A 10,841-nucleotide genomic window follows, 5' to 3' on the forward strand; every position below is an offset into this window, starting at 1 on the left:
TACACGTCTCTTTTGGATTTTTTTGGAGTTTTTATGAAATTTGACAGGAAATTATCCAGACAAGGAGAAATCCTAGCTGATTCACAGCACTCAGATGGTCACTTCCCAGTCTGCCAGCAAAGCTCGGTGTGGAACCACTTCAACACGTCATCACTTCAAACTGTCGACTGGCAAACATTTACTGACTGTGGCACATCAGTACAGCAGGGGATCTGTTGGCTAACCCAGATCTCTGTCTGAATATTCATGTGATATATTTATACTGACAGGTACAAACTAAACATGACTGCGATGGAAACCAAAAATATCACCTTTCAAAGTCACACCTGCTCCCAGAGAGTATTTTATTCAGCAGATCAAATATAACAATATAAAACTCGACTTATTGCTTTAATTAATTTCATTTAAAGACCTGCTAGGAAATAAAGCTGACAAGGAATACAGTGTCAGTGCAATTACAGTTTATGCAACAACTAATAGGAGGTAACATTTAACCAAAACTAGGCAATAGTCTTGAAGAGATTTAGTAAAGCTATACCTAGAAATATCTTATGTTCTGCAACCTCAGTTCATTTTAAGCTTTTTAGCTCAGTGGTTTTGGTTTTAGGGACTAAGTGTTTGAGGTTTTTGCCCATTTATTGGTCCCATTTACATGGAGGCTGCTGTTATTACATCATGTGTGCCACAGGAAAGGCAAAACTTGCAAGTAGCTTTTGAGCATTATGGAGAATTTAGTGGCACTTTTGCCAAGAATTTACCACAAAATCAATCCTAAAAAGAGAGAATTGCAGGTAATATTGCAAAGAACACAGGTCAAATTGATGATGCTATTGTATATGTAAATAGGTACTGGTTAGCAAGTATGTGTCAGCAGTACAGCCTTGCCTCACTTGATGGATTGAACCAAAAGTCAGACTTTTTACAGATACTCAGCTGAAATAAATTTTCATACTGCACATTAAGTTGTGTTTCATCAGAAAATCAAAGTCAAGGTTACGATAAATTCTGTTTCTGGTGTTGTCCAGAATTGCTCAATTCTTGTTTTAGTTGCAGAAATAAAGGGAGAGAAAAAAAAACTGTTTTAACGTGCAACAAGCCAAAACAAGTTACACAAGTCTCTTGGGAGAAAACTGCATCAGACTAAATGCTGACATCTCCGAGCAATCCTGCCGTTAATGAAACACAAGCTAATGGGAACAGCAGGCTGGCATGCTGAGTGCATGCCACTGACATGGGTTACATAAGAGCCATAACAAAAAGGAGAACCTTTCAGATAGAGAGGTTTTGCAATGTGAAGGGAACACCCAAATTGCTAGAGAATCTCAAGAGAGAGCAACTCTGGTCTGAAAAGGTCAACAGAGATGGGAGGCACCCCAACAAATATCTCATCAACATATTTTCAGCCTCTAAGTGGTCCACATTGTGCAATTTATGACGCAGATTCGCTGCATCCACAGCACATAATGCTTGCATGTGAGTTTCACAAAAATGGAATAAGGATGTAGGCAGCTGACCACAGAGTGACCTGCTGTTTTCAGCAATTTGACACTGATGTGTTTTTATCTCAGCTATCCAAACCAACCACCAACCGACTCTAACAAGGTGACATTCCCGAGAAAACCGCAGTGCCTTGTAGTTCGCGCTCCATCCACCCCCAATTTCCTTCCTCTCCTCCCTCATCCCTGTCATCAATATTGCGTGCTCTTTTTCTCTTATCCCCTCCTTTTTTCCCCAGCACATCTTTGAGCTGTAAAAACCGCTTTGTATTGTGCAGAGGCTTGTGAAAACAAGCCAGGAGAGTAAAAGTAGGTCAGCGAGGAGGGATAGAAGAGAAGAGGGTGAGGAGTGAGAGAGAGAGAAAGAGTGGGGTTATTCAGAGTGGAGGGAGACAAAGAGAAAGGGGGAAGGAATAGAATAGAGTTACATCAAATTCCTCTACAGCACAAACTTGAGCAAACTACTCATAAAAAGCACTCTTGCTGCTGCCTGAGGCAGCAGGTCAGTAGCACACAAGTACACAAACGCACAAATGCACAGTTACACACTGGAGTCAAGTTTGTGTTTGCTCCAGCTGAAATTTATAGATATATATGGATAAAATGCACACACACTGGAAAGCTCTGAGAGATTTATTATATTACAGTTAATCCATTCTTTGACGTAACTGATGCATATATATTTTACTTCATTACATAACTGTAGTTTGAGCAGGTGGATATTTTTGTCTGTGAGATTCAATCTCCTGCAGGAATTTGTAAATATCCACCTTGATAAATGTCACTGCAACATTCCCACCGAGTCAGAACATCTGATAGTGACTCATGAGCTAGATACTCAGCTCTGATTTGAGTTGACCTCATTTCAAATTATAGTTTATTTTTACCTGACACAAACTCCACAGACTCACCTACCTGCCCCCCCATGTGTGCACAGCAGCAGTGGCTACATGACCCACGACAGCAACTTTGCTAAAATAAAATCTGAAAGAAGTTAAAAGTTGTAGTGAGAGGTATATGTGCGTGTTTATGAAAGAGAGTGAGCAAGGGGGTGTTGGCCCTGCTCTGCCTGCAGTGATCAACAGCCCCGGCTGGTTATGTAACTCAGATGCTGCAGTATGTAGGTCAGCAGCGCAGGGAGAGGCAGCGATCGGGTAAGAAAGATGAAGCTGAAGAGTGTGTATTTCAGCTTCCGTGTTGGTATGTGTGGATCTGAATCCTTTCTTTAAACCCTTTTCCACATAAAGAGGATTTGCAAATTTTTAAATGATGCCAAGCTGGTATCCAATACAATCAGAATCAGAAAAATCTACTTAAAGAGCTGAAATTCACAAGCCAAGAGGATGAAAGAAGCTTGCTGCTGCGTTGCAGTGAAGACAAATGTACCTACCTTCAAGTCCTCATAAACTTTGAATAGCAAAAGTTTGAATGTTCTAATGCCTATAAAAAGATTTGAGCATGTCAAATTAAAAAAAAGAAAAATAGCACCATTATGAGCTAAAAGCCCCCCAAAAGTCTTGATTTGATTGCAGTCGGTTACATTTTGTTTTTCTACAAAAACAATCAGATATTAGCTCGGTTCACAGAAGAGAGATTGTTGAAGAAACTCTGGAATTCAGCTAATCAATTATTAAACTCTTTGAAGCATGACTAGACATGGTGGCTAGGAGAGTCTCAAGTTCCTTCTCTGAGCATTGTTAGAGCTATTAACATCCTGTGCCTTTTCCTGTTATGATTACTCTAATGATCTGAATTCAGATTTGGGGTCGTGATTAGCTGCTGAGAGTGAATTTGCAACTCGAAAGTTATACCTTCAAAGTCTTAAATTAAATCAACATAAAAGTGTGATATCAACAAAACGTAGCATATTTCATTTGCAACACAACAAATGGGGCTTAGAGTTGGTGCATGCCTGCAGGAAGCCAGAGAGAGAAAAAGGGAGAAAAATGACTCCTCTGTTGAACATGCTTGGTTGGCTGCCGTTCAGGACAGAGTTATGTTGCTTGCCATGACCCATTCAGTCTCTGCTGCCTCGGTCCGCCAGAGCACTGTAAAATAGGTCACTCAATGTATGTGTGTCTAATTCTACAGATGTGTGTAGAACAATGATTTGAGGACTGCCAACTTCAGTGACACACTTTAGCGCACACATAGACACACATCTGTATACACAGCATTTACATCATAGCCTTAAAATAGGACACAAGAAAGTTGTGCACTTCTGAAATGAAAGTAGGCCACAGGGAAGAACTGTGTGCGTGTCGGTATGCGCATGTGTGAGAGATGAATCAGCTCCATGTTATGCAATGCTAAACCACGTATTACCATATCTTGTGCCCTTGTGCTACAGGAAGAAGGCTGTAGGCGTGTTTGTCCAAACGGAGGGTACAGAGAGTCGTACCCTTTCACTCTGACTTCAGCGATGCATCATGTGCCCGTTGAATTTAATGGGCTGTAATTTAATTTTCCAAAAGCTTAATTCAGTTTTGCTCTTCGATGTTGAATCGTGGTCATGATCCCCGGTGGAGCCAAGGTGAAGCCAGGGGTGGCCATGGCTACCACTGACTAACAGCCACGCCAAACAATCAACAGTGAAACCCATTACACTGCCAGCTCACTGAGATTTCAGGAACCCTGTGTTGTCTTTAAAAAGAAACTTGGCGAGGGCATTAAATTTCAAGTATGTAGAGCAGAGGTTCACGTCTTTTTTTCGTATTTGCTTACGCAGATCACAAGATCTGGAAGATAGAACTAATGCCACAACTCAACTAGTTACCTCCATCTTTTCCATTTGTCTTTCTTTTTCCACGAATGCCAGGTGTCACCATGATCTGTGCATTATTTAATGCTACAATCATATAAACTGTGTAACACTGTGAAATTTGTCCCCATCCTACAGCCAGCTTTGAACTTCTCTCACTGTCCGATGTAGTATGGTAGTTTCATTTCTTTCCCTACACAAATATCCATCCATTTATTCTTTAAACTGCTTATGTATTTCAGCGGGGGCTGCAGGCTATCCAGCTGTCACACAGTGAAAGACAAGGTTACATCCTGGACAGCCCTGCAGTCTGTTGTCGAGTTAATCGTAAGACATACAAACATTTCTCCTCACGTTCAAACCACGGGCAATTTCAAATCACCAAACATTCAACAATTTCACATTTTGTTAATCAGTTCAGCTTTTCACAAAAAGATTGTCGTGGTAATGGTTTACTCCAACAGGGCACTCATGCCCGGTAACAGGAAGTGACCACAAATCATTTGGCCACCAATGATTTGTCATGCAGAAAAACTGTAATGAATCATCTGTTTATGTTTAACCTCAGCGTAAGTAATGATCTCATCCTGGCCACCACTATAAAACTGGCTCGGTTCTGCCACTTGTCACAGTTGAGAGCATGGGAAATATCCCCAACACTGTTTCTAAGCTCTTAGCTCTTATTTGATCAAAATCTCAGAAATATACTCTTCACGCTCTTTAACCTTTCCTTATTCAGCAGATCTGCACAGTAAAAGATTCACATTACCTAAGAGAGAAACAGCTCCTGATGCAGTCTAGACATGTTGGCTTCCCACCTAGCTGTTGGAGTGGCTCTGACTCAGCCATTATGCATGTCTCTTCCCTGTTTCCACAAAAAAAGATTCATATTTGTAAGATGTGTGTAGACAATTCAAATCTTTTACTGACATCGTAGGAACTCTAATGGTCCTCCAACACGTTGGTTCGAGTCCATAGCTTTAAATCAGAGCTGTTACAGTGCTCCATAAATATTTTAACTGGAACATCGCTGATCAATAAAGTTAATTAAACACAGAAGAGGAGACTACCTGCATTTTCAAAGTTTTCTAGTAACAATGTGCAGGATGGCAATAAGGGCTTATATATTGATTGTAATTAAAACGGGCACAATACTGATGGGACGTTTAACAGTTTAATATCCCGCAGTGCACCAAGGTGTGTAAGGTTTATCTTTTTTTAATGACCAGTGAAAAACCAAACTTTTCCACTCTTTATTAGTCTGATCTTCTACTTAAACCTTAAACTTTCATTTTGAAACAAGCCCATATGTTTCCTGCTGGTCAAATAGCCGGCGTGTGGATGCATCCAGCTAATTGTTAGCCAGGTTTGTACACCATGATTAAGATACTCTGGAATGTGATGTTCATTGCTAACGTTCTGGTTTACTGATTCTTGTGTAATCTTTACTGAAGCACATCACAAAATACATAGTTTAGCCATGAGTGTGAGCAAACAGTATAGAGGGGGGAAGTAAAACTCACAGTTCCACGTACAGTGACAAATGGTTCTCGGTACACATCCCTTCTAAATCAATAGAAATAGGATCTAAGGAGGACAAAGTTACAGCTTAAATTCAAGTTATGCTCACAAGAGCAGGCTTGTTTAATAAAGGGAGTATTTTCCACTGATGTGCGTTGCAAAGAAGCTATATAGTGAAATAGAATATTTGGAAGATATCCAGTTGATTTGCTTCAACGTGCTAATTTTCAGATTTTTTTGAGAGTACCTTTCCACTCAAAATGACTAGATCGTATCCCCCATTGCTTTAGAGATTTAATCAAGGTTAGGACAGAGAGGAAAAATAATAACAGACATTCATGGAGGCATGAAAGTATTCAAAATCATGCAGCTGCAAGACTGAAAGAGATTGTAAGCCCTTTGGCACAGCATTTTATATTTCTGCATAAATTCATAACAGATTTTTAAGCTGATAAAGGGAGCAGAAGTTAACTGAAAAGTCCATTATTTGGCATTTCTGTATTGAGGAAATATTAAAAAGCAAGCAGACCTCTATGATTAAAAGTTAATTTGATGATAAATTGAAGTCAGGGGGTTTCCTGTTATTGACTGACTCAGGTTTAAGTCTTTTTTTAAGGAATGGTGAACTATCAAAGCATGATCTTTACAAAGCAAATAAAAGGAATCACTTGAAGTTTTAAAAAGAGACTCTGTGTACTAATGAATGATGCCACCGTGGGTGAGCGATTTCCCTATCGCTATCTCAGCTTTTTGAAACCAGATGTCAAAAGAATGGATCTGGCTGTGAAGCCGAGGAAGACTACAGGCTAGCAGCAGTAGCGGGTTGTCAGTCACAAAGCAGGCTTTCTGGACACTAATAAACTTCAAAATGTTCATGTTGTTTTCAGTATGGCTTGAATTCAGCAAGAACATAATCTTCAGGAAAGTGTTTAGTGAGAGTGAGAGAAAGGAGCCAAGGGCTGTTGTACAACTGTTGTGCACTTATTTTTGCAGCCCAGTGAATCACCTTCTTCAGGCCATTAGGAATAATTCAATCAGTAATTGAATACATCGATAAGTCAATATACAATCAGACAAAGTGAAAGAGATGAAAGAGATTAAAGAGTTTTGTTATCCTCACACAAAGGCAAGGTGTGCAACAACTTCAGAAGTCATGAAGGAGCCCAGGGCAGCTTTAACGAAGCTAAAGGCCTCTTTTATACAGGCTATTATCAATCATCAGTCCACCATCAGAATGATGCTAAATAATGGTGTAACCACAGCCTTTACACTTTACTGAATAAACAGATGAGACAAAATTGGCTTTTTGTTTTAAATATAAGACATTACGTTTGGGGAAAAAGCTGAAGCTTGCAGTTAAGCGTTATAACACTATTCAGCACTATCCACGTGCTGGCATGAAATTCTAGGCCCTGTTTAGAAAGCTTGTCAACATTTATGGAACAATGAATTCTGAACAATACCAACAATTCCTAAAAGAAAATGTCATAGCATCCCGGATCGTGCACCAAAACACTTAGTGCACGCGCACACACACACACCACTGTCGAGTAGAAGTCTTGATTTCACTCCACTAAATGTCTTTGATTTAGTTCATTGCAGTAAACCATCAAAGATCACAGATTTGAAACAGTTAGTCAGGGTAAATGCCCCCAAGACAACAAAACAGAGGCAACAAAGAAACCAGAGACACAAAATTGAGTTATTACCAAAAATAATAAAATCTATTGTCCCTGTGTAAAAACAAAGGGAGACATAGACAATAAAAAAAAATCGATAAAATCAAAAGCTGAACAAAAGAAACTCAAATACAATCGTGACAGAAACATTGGTACACAGGGGGTCACGTCAGACACCAGAAGAAAAGGTTCACATATGTTTGACCCTTTTATATATGCAATATTGCATCTTTTCTTTTATAAAATAATCACTGAAAATATAATTTTTTCTTCATTTGTTCAAACGGGTTCTCTTAATGCACTTTTTGCACTTCTGATGATGTTTTAGGTCATGTCCATACATTGTTTTGTTTTCTTTTGTTTTTGTGAGCTCTTCTACATTTCTGCAGTGTTCGCAAAAAAACTCACAATACAGTGCACAAAGCTGGCAATGTGTTATTTAACCACATAAATGCCCAGTCAGCATTCTCCTCACACTCAAACTTTAATGGCGCTCCAGCAGCCCGACAGACTACAAACAACATGTTGGAGCTGGAATCAGTGAGGTAACCTGCAGTCATTTGTAGTTGGTTATTAAGGGATTAACCCCTTTGGATTAGTCTCAGCTATGTTTCCCATCTGTCCACCGTTACAGCATAGACCTGCTGATGCACGAGCTCTGCAGGACGCACGCTAAGACACACACACACACACAGGAGACCACAACAAAAGACGTATTAGAAATATGTCTCCATGAGCATGTGAGCAAATCTTTTCCAACTGACCTACTGTACTGTAAATCTACAATATGTGTAATCATACATGCACGCGCACGCACACACACTGAACACATTTGCTCACGTCACATGCATGCATTCTGCAGACACGCTTATGAAAAATACATGCACACACTAATCTGTGATTAGCTGAGTGAACAGGAGACATGCAACTCATACACGAGAAGGTGGAATCAGTGACGTGTGGCTTTGAACACAGCTGTCTCTGTTTAGATTAAATGTATAAGTATGTTACTGTGCTTGTGAGAAACTGTGCATAACTTTTCGTCTTAATGGGATTGTTGTTTAATTTAATTTATATTATTTAGCTGAAGAAAATCTAAAAGATGAATATGAAGACCTGGGATTTACTACAGAAAACAGTGAGGTTATACATGTAGATATTTTCTGTGGCTTAGTTCGAAAAAGCCATTAAAGAAAACACTTTACGTTACAGTGGATTTAAACGAATAATAGCTTTTCAATTATGTGAGACCCCAACCTGAACAATCGCCTTACATTCTGCATGTCTCTGTCACACTTTGTGTATTGTAGTTATTACCTAACTTAATAAATTACCCAATTCATTAACTTAAGCCAAAGGCTCATTAAACCAGATTAGTTTTGCTAGAGTCAGCAGCATCGTATGGGGATTTAAATAACTTTTTAAACATATAATGCATAAAAAAATCGTTTGTGCCATTTTAATAAAAAATCTATTCATATTTTCATAATGTTTTAAAATATGTAACCACCAGTAAGTATCTTTAAAAACCCAACAAACAAAGCTGCTAATTAATGACTCATTTTATTTTATTTTTTTGTAGATGACAACTTGTAACATGTATTCTGCTATGCACCAAAAAACGTCCAGATAAAACATTTCGTTGTTAAAATAACAAATTTACAGCATTAGGCACAATTTAGAGTTGAATGCTGAATGCTTTTCATTCAAGCAACCATATTTGTTCTGTATTGTGACCCAGCAGGACTAATCTGAACTGACATGAAATAATATTCACTCACATGAAGCCACTTTACTATTAGTCACCCTGTCAGCTGATTCCACAATATCTGAAGAGTAAGTTCAGATGAGGAAAATGGCCTGAAGTGACCTGTAGAAAACGGACGTCATAAACAATCAATCAGTCTGAGGCGTCAGGGGCAGCGGAGGACAACAAGAAACCAAAAACCACAAGTGGGAAGAAAAAACGGCTCTGCCCTCAAGGGCCATGCCACTGATTATTTCAGTTCATCTTATTATTCTGCTGCTGCATATATAAAAGAAAATGCAGTCTTTTAACATGTTGATACAATTTATACTGTTTTTTTCATAGATAAAAGAAATGGCCTGCATTTGTATAGCGCTTTACTCAGTCCCTAAGGACTACATTTAGTCATTCACCCATTCACACACACATTCACACACTGGCAATGGCTAAGCTACGTGGCAAGAAAGAGTGTAAGGGAGGAAAAAATTTAATCTAAAGTATTGTTAAGCTTGATAAGCAGAGGAGGGGAATATATTTGATTCACAAACACCTCAGTAGCTCTGAGCTTGATGCTACTGGCAGTTTAAAATATGGAAATCCAACATCAGAGTTGTGGCCACAGGCAGCAGAACTGGCCAGACAGGTCACAACCTCCCACACATCTGTCAGTGTGAACTCTGACCTCCCACACTGCCTCATCAGAGTAAAGGGTGCAGAAGCAGAAGAATAGCCTGCTTGACTAGACTTTCCTCATGTGTTCCTGCTGCTCTTTGGTTGCGGTTTTTGGACTTTTTTTAATTTTATTTTTAATTTTATTCCCATTTCAACTCAGTTTCCTATAAAACACTTTAAGCGAACACGTTTTATATTGCATCAAATGTAGGCCATGGCCAAGAAGTGTTTAACTAAAGGGTAAAGCAGTTGTTTGCTTTTGAAAGGCGCCAAGCAACGCCTCAAAAGCAGTCTTTGTGACTATCGCCACCTAGTGGCCGCCTACAACACTTCATTTATCCAGCAGGGTTACACTGTAAAAAACAAGCCTGTCTTCTAGAGCGCCAACCGTCTTCCTTTGTCTCAAAAACAGTAACTTTCCCCCAGTTTAAACACATTTTAAGGTAGTTACATTTTTAACAGCCTATCTGGTTAAAGAAACCACGAGGGGACATGCATTTAAAGGGCCACTCCTTGTCTTCTAGCATATATACACTTCACAGTCACTTTATTAGGTACACCTGCTCACACGCTTGTTAATGCAAATATGTAATTAATTAATCCCATGGCAGTATCGTTTAGGCATGTAGACAAGCTCAAGATGATGTGCTGAAGTTCAAACTGAGCATCATAATTGCAGAAAAGGGTGATTTAAGTAACTTTGAATGCAGCATGGTTGCTGGTGTCATCTGTGTAATTCCAGTATGCCAATATCCAGGAAATGGCAATTCTCTGGGAGAAAATGCCTTGTTGATTCCAGAGATCAGAAAAATATGGCCAAACTTCTTCGGGCTTACAGGGAGGCAACAGTAACTTAAGTAATCTGTCTTTACAACCAGTGTATGCAGAAAAGCATCTGAATGAATACATTTTGTGAAGCTCAAAGCTGATGGGTTATAGCAGCAGAAGACCACATACCACAGCTA

This window comes from Neolamprologus brichardi, chromosome 6 (assembly GCF_056152115.1).
Source record: "Neolamprologus brichardi isolate AB-2024 chromosome 6, ASM5615211v1, whole genome shotgun sequence".
Classification (NCBI taxonomy): Eukaryota; Metazoa; Chordata; class Actinopteri; order Cichliformes; family Cichlidae; genus Neolamprologus; species Neolamprologus brichardi.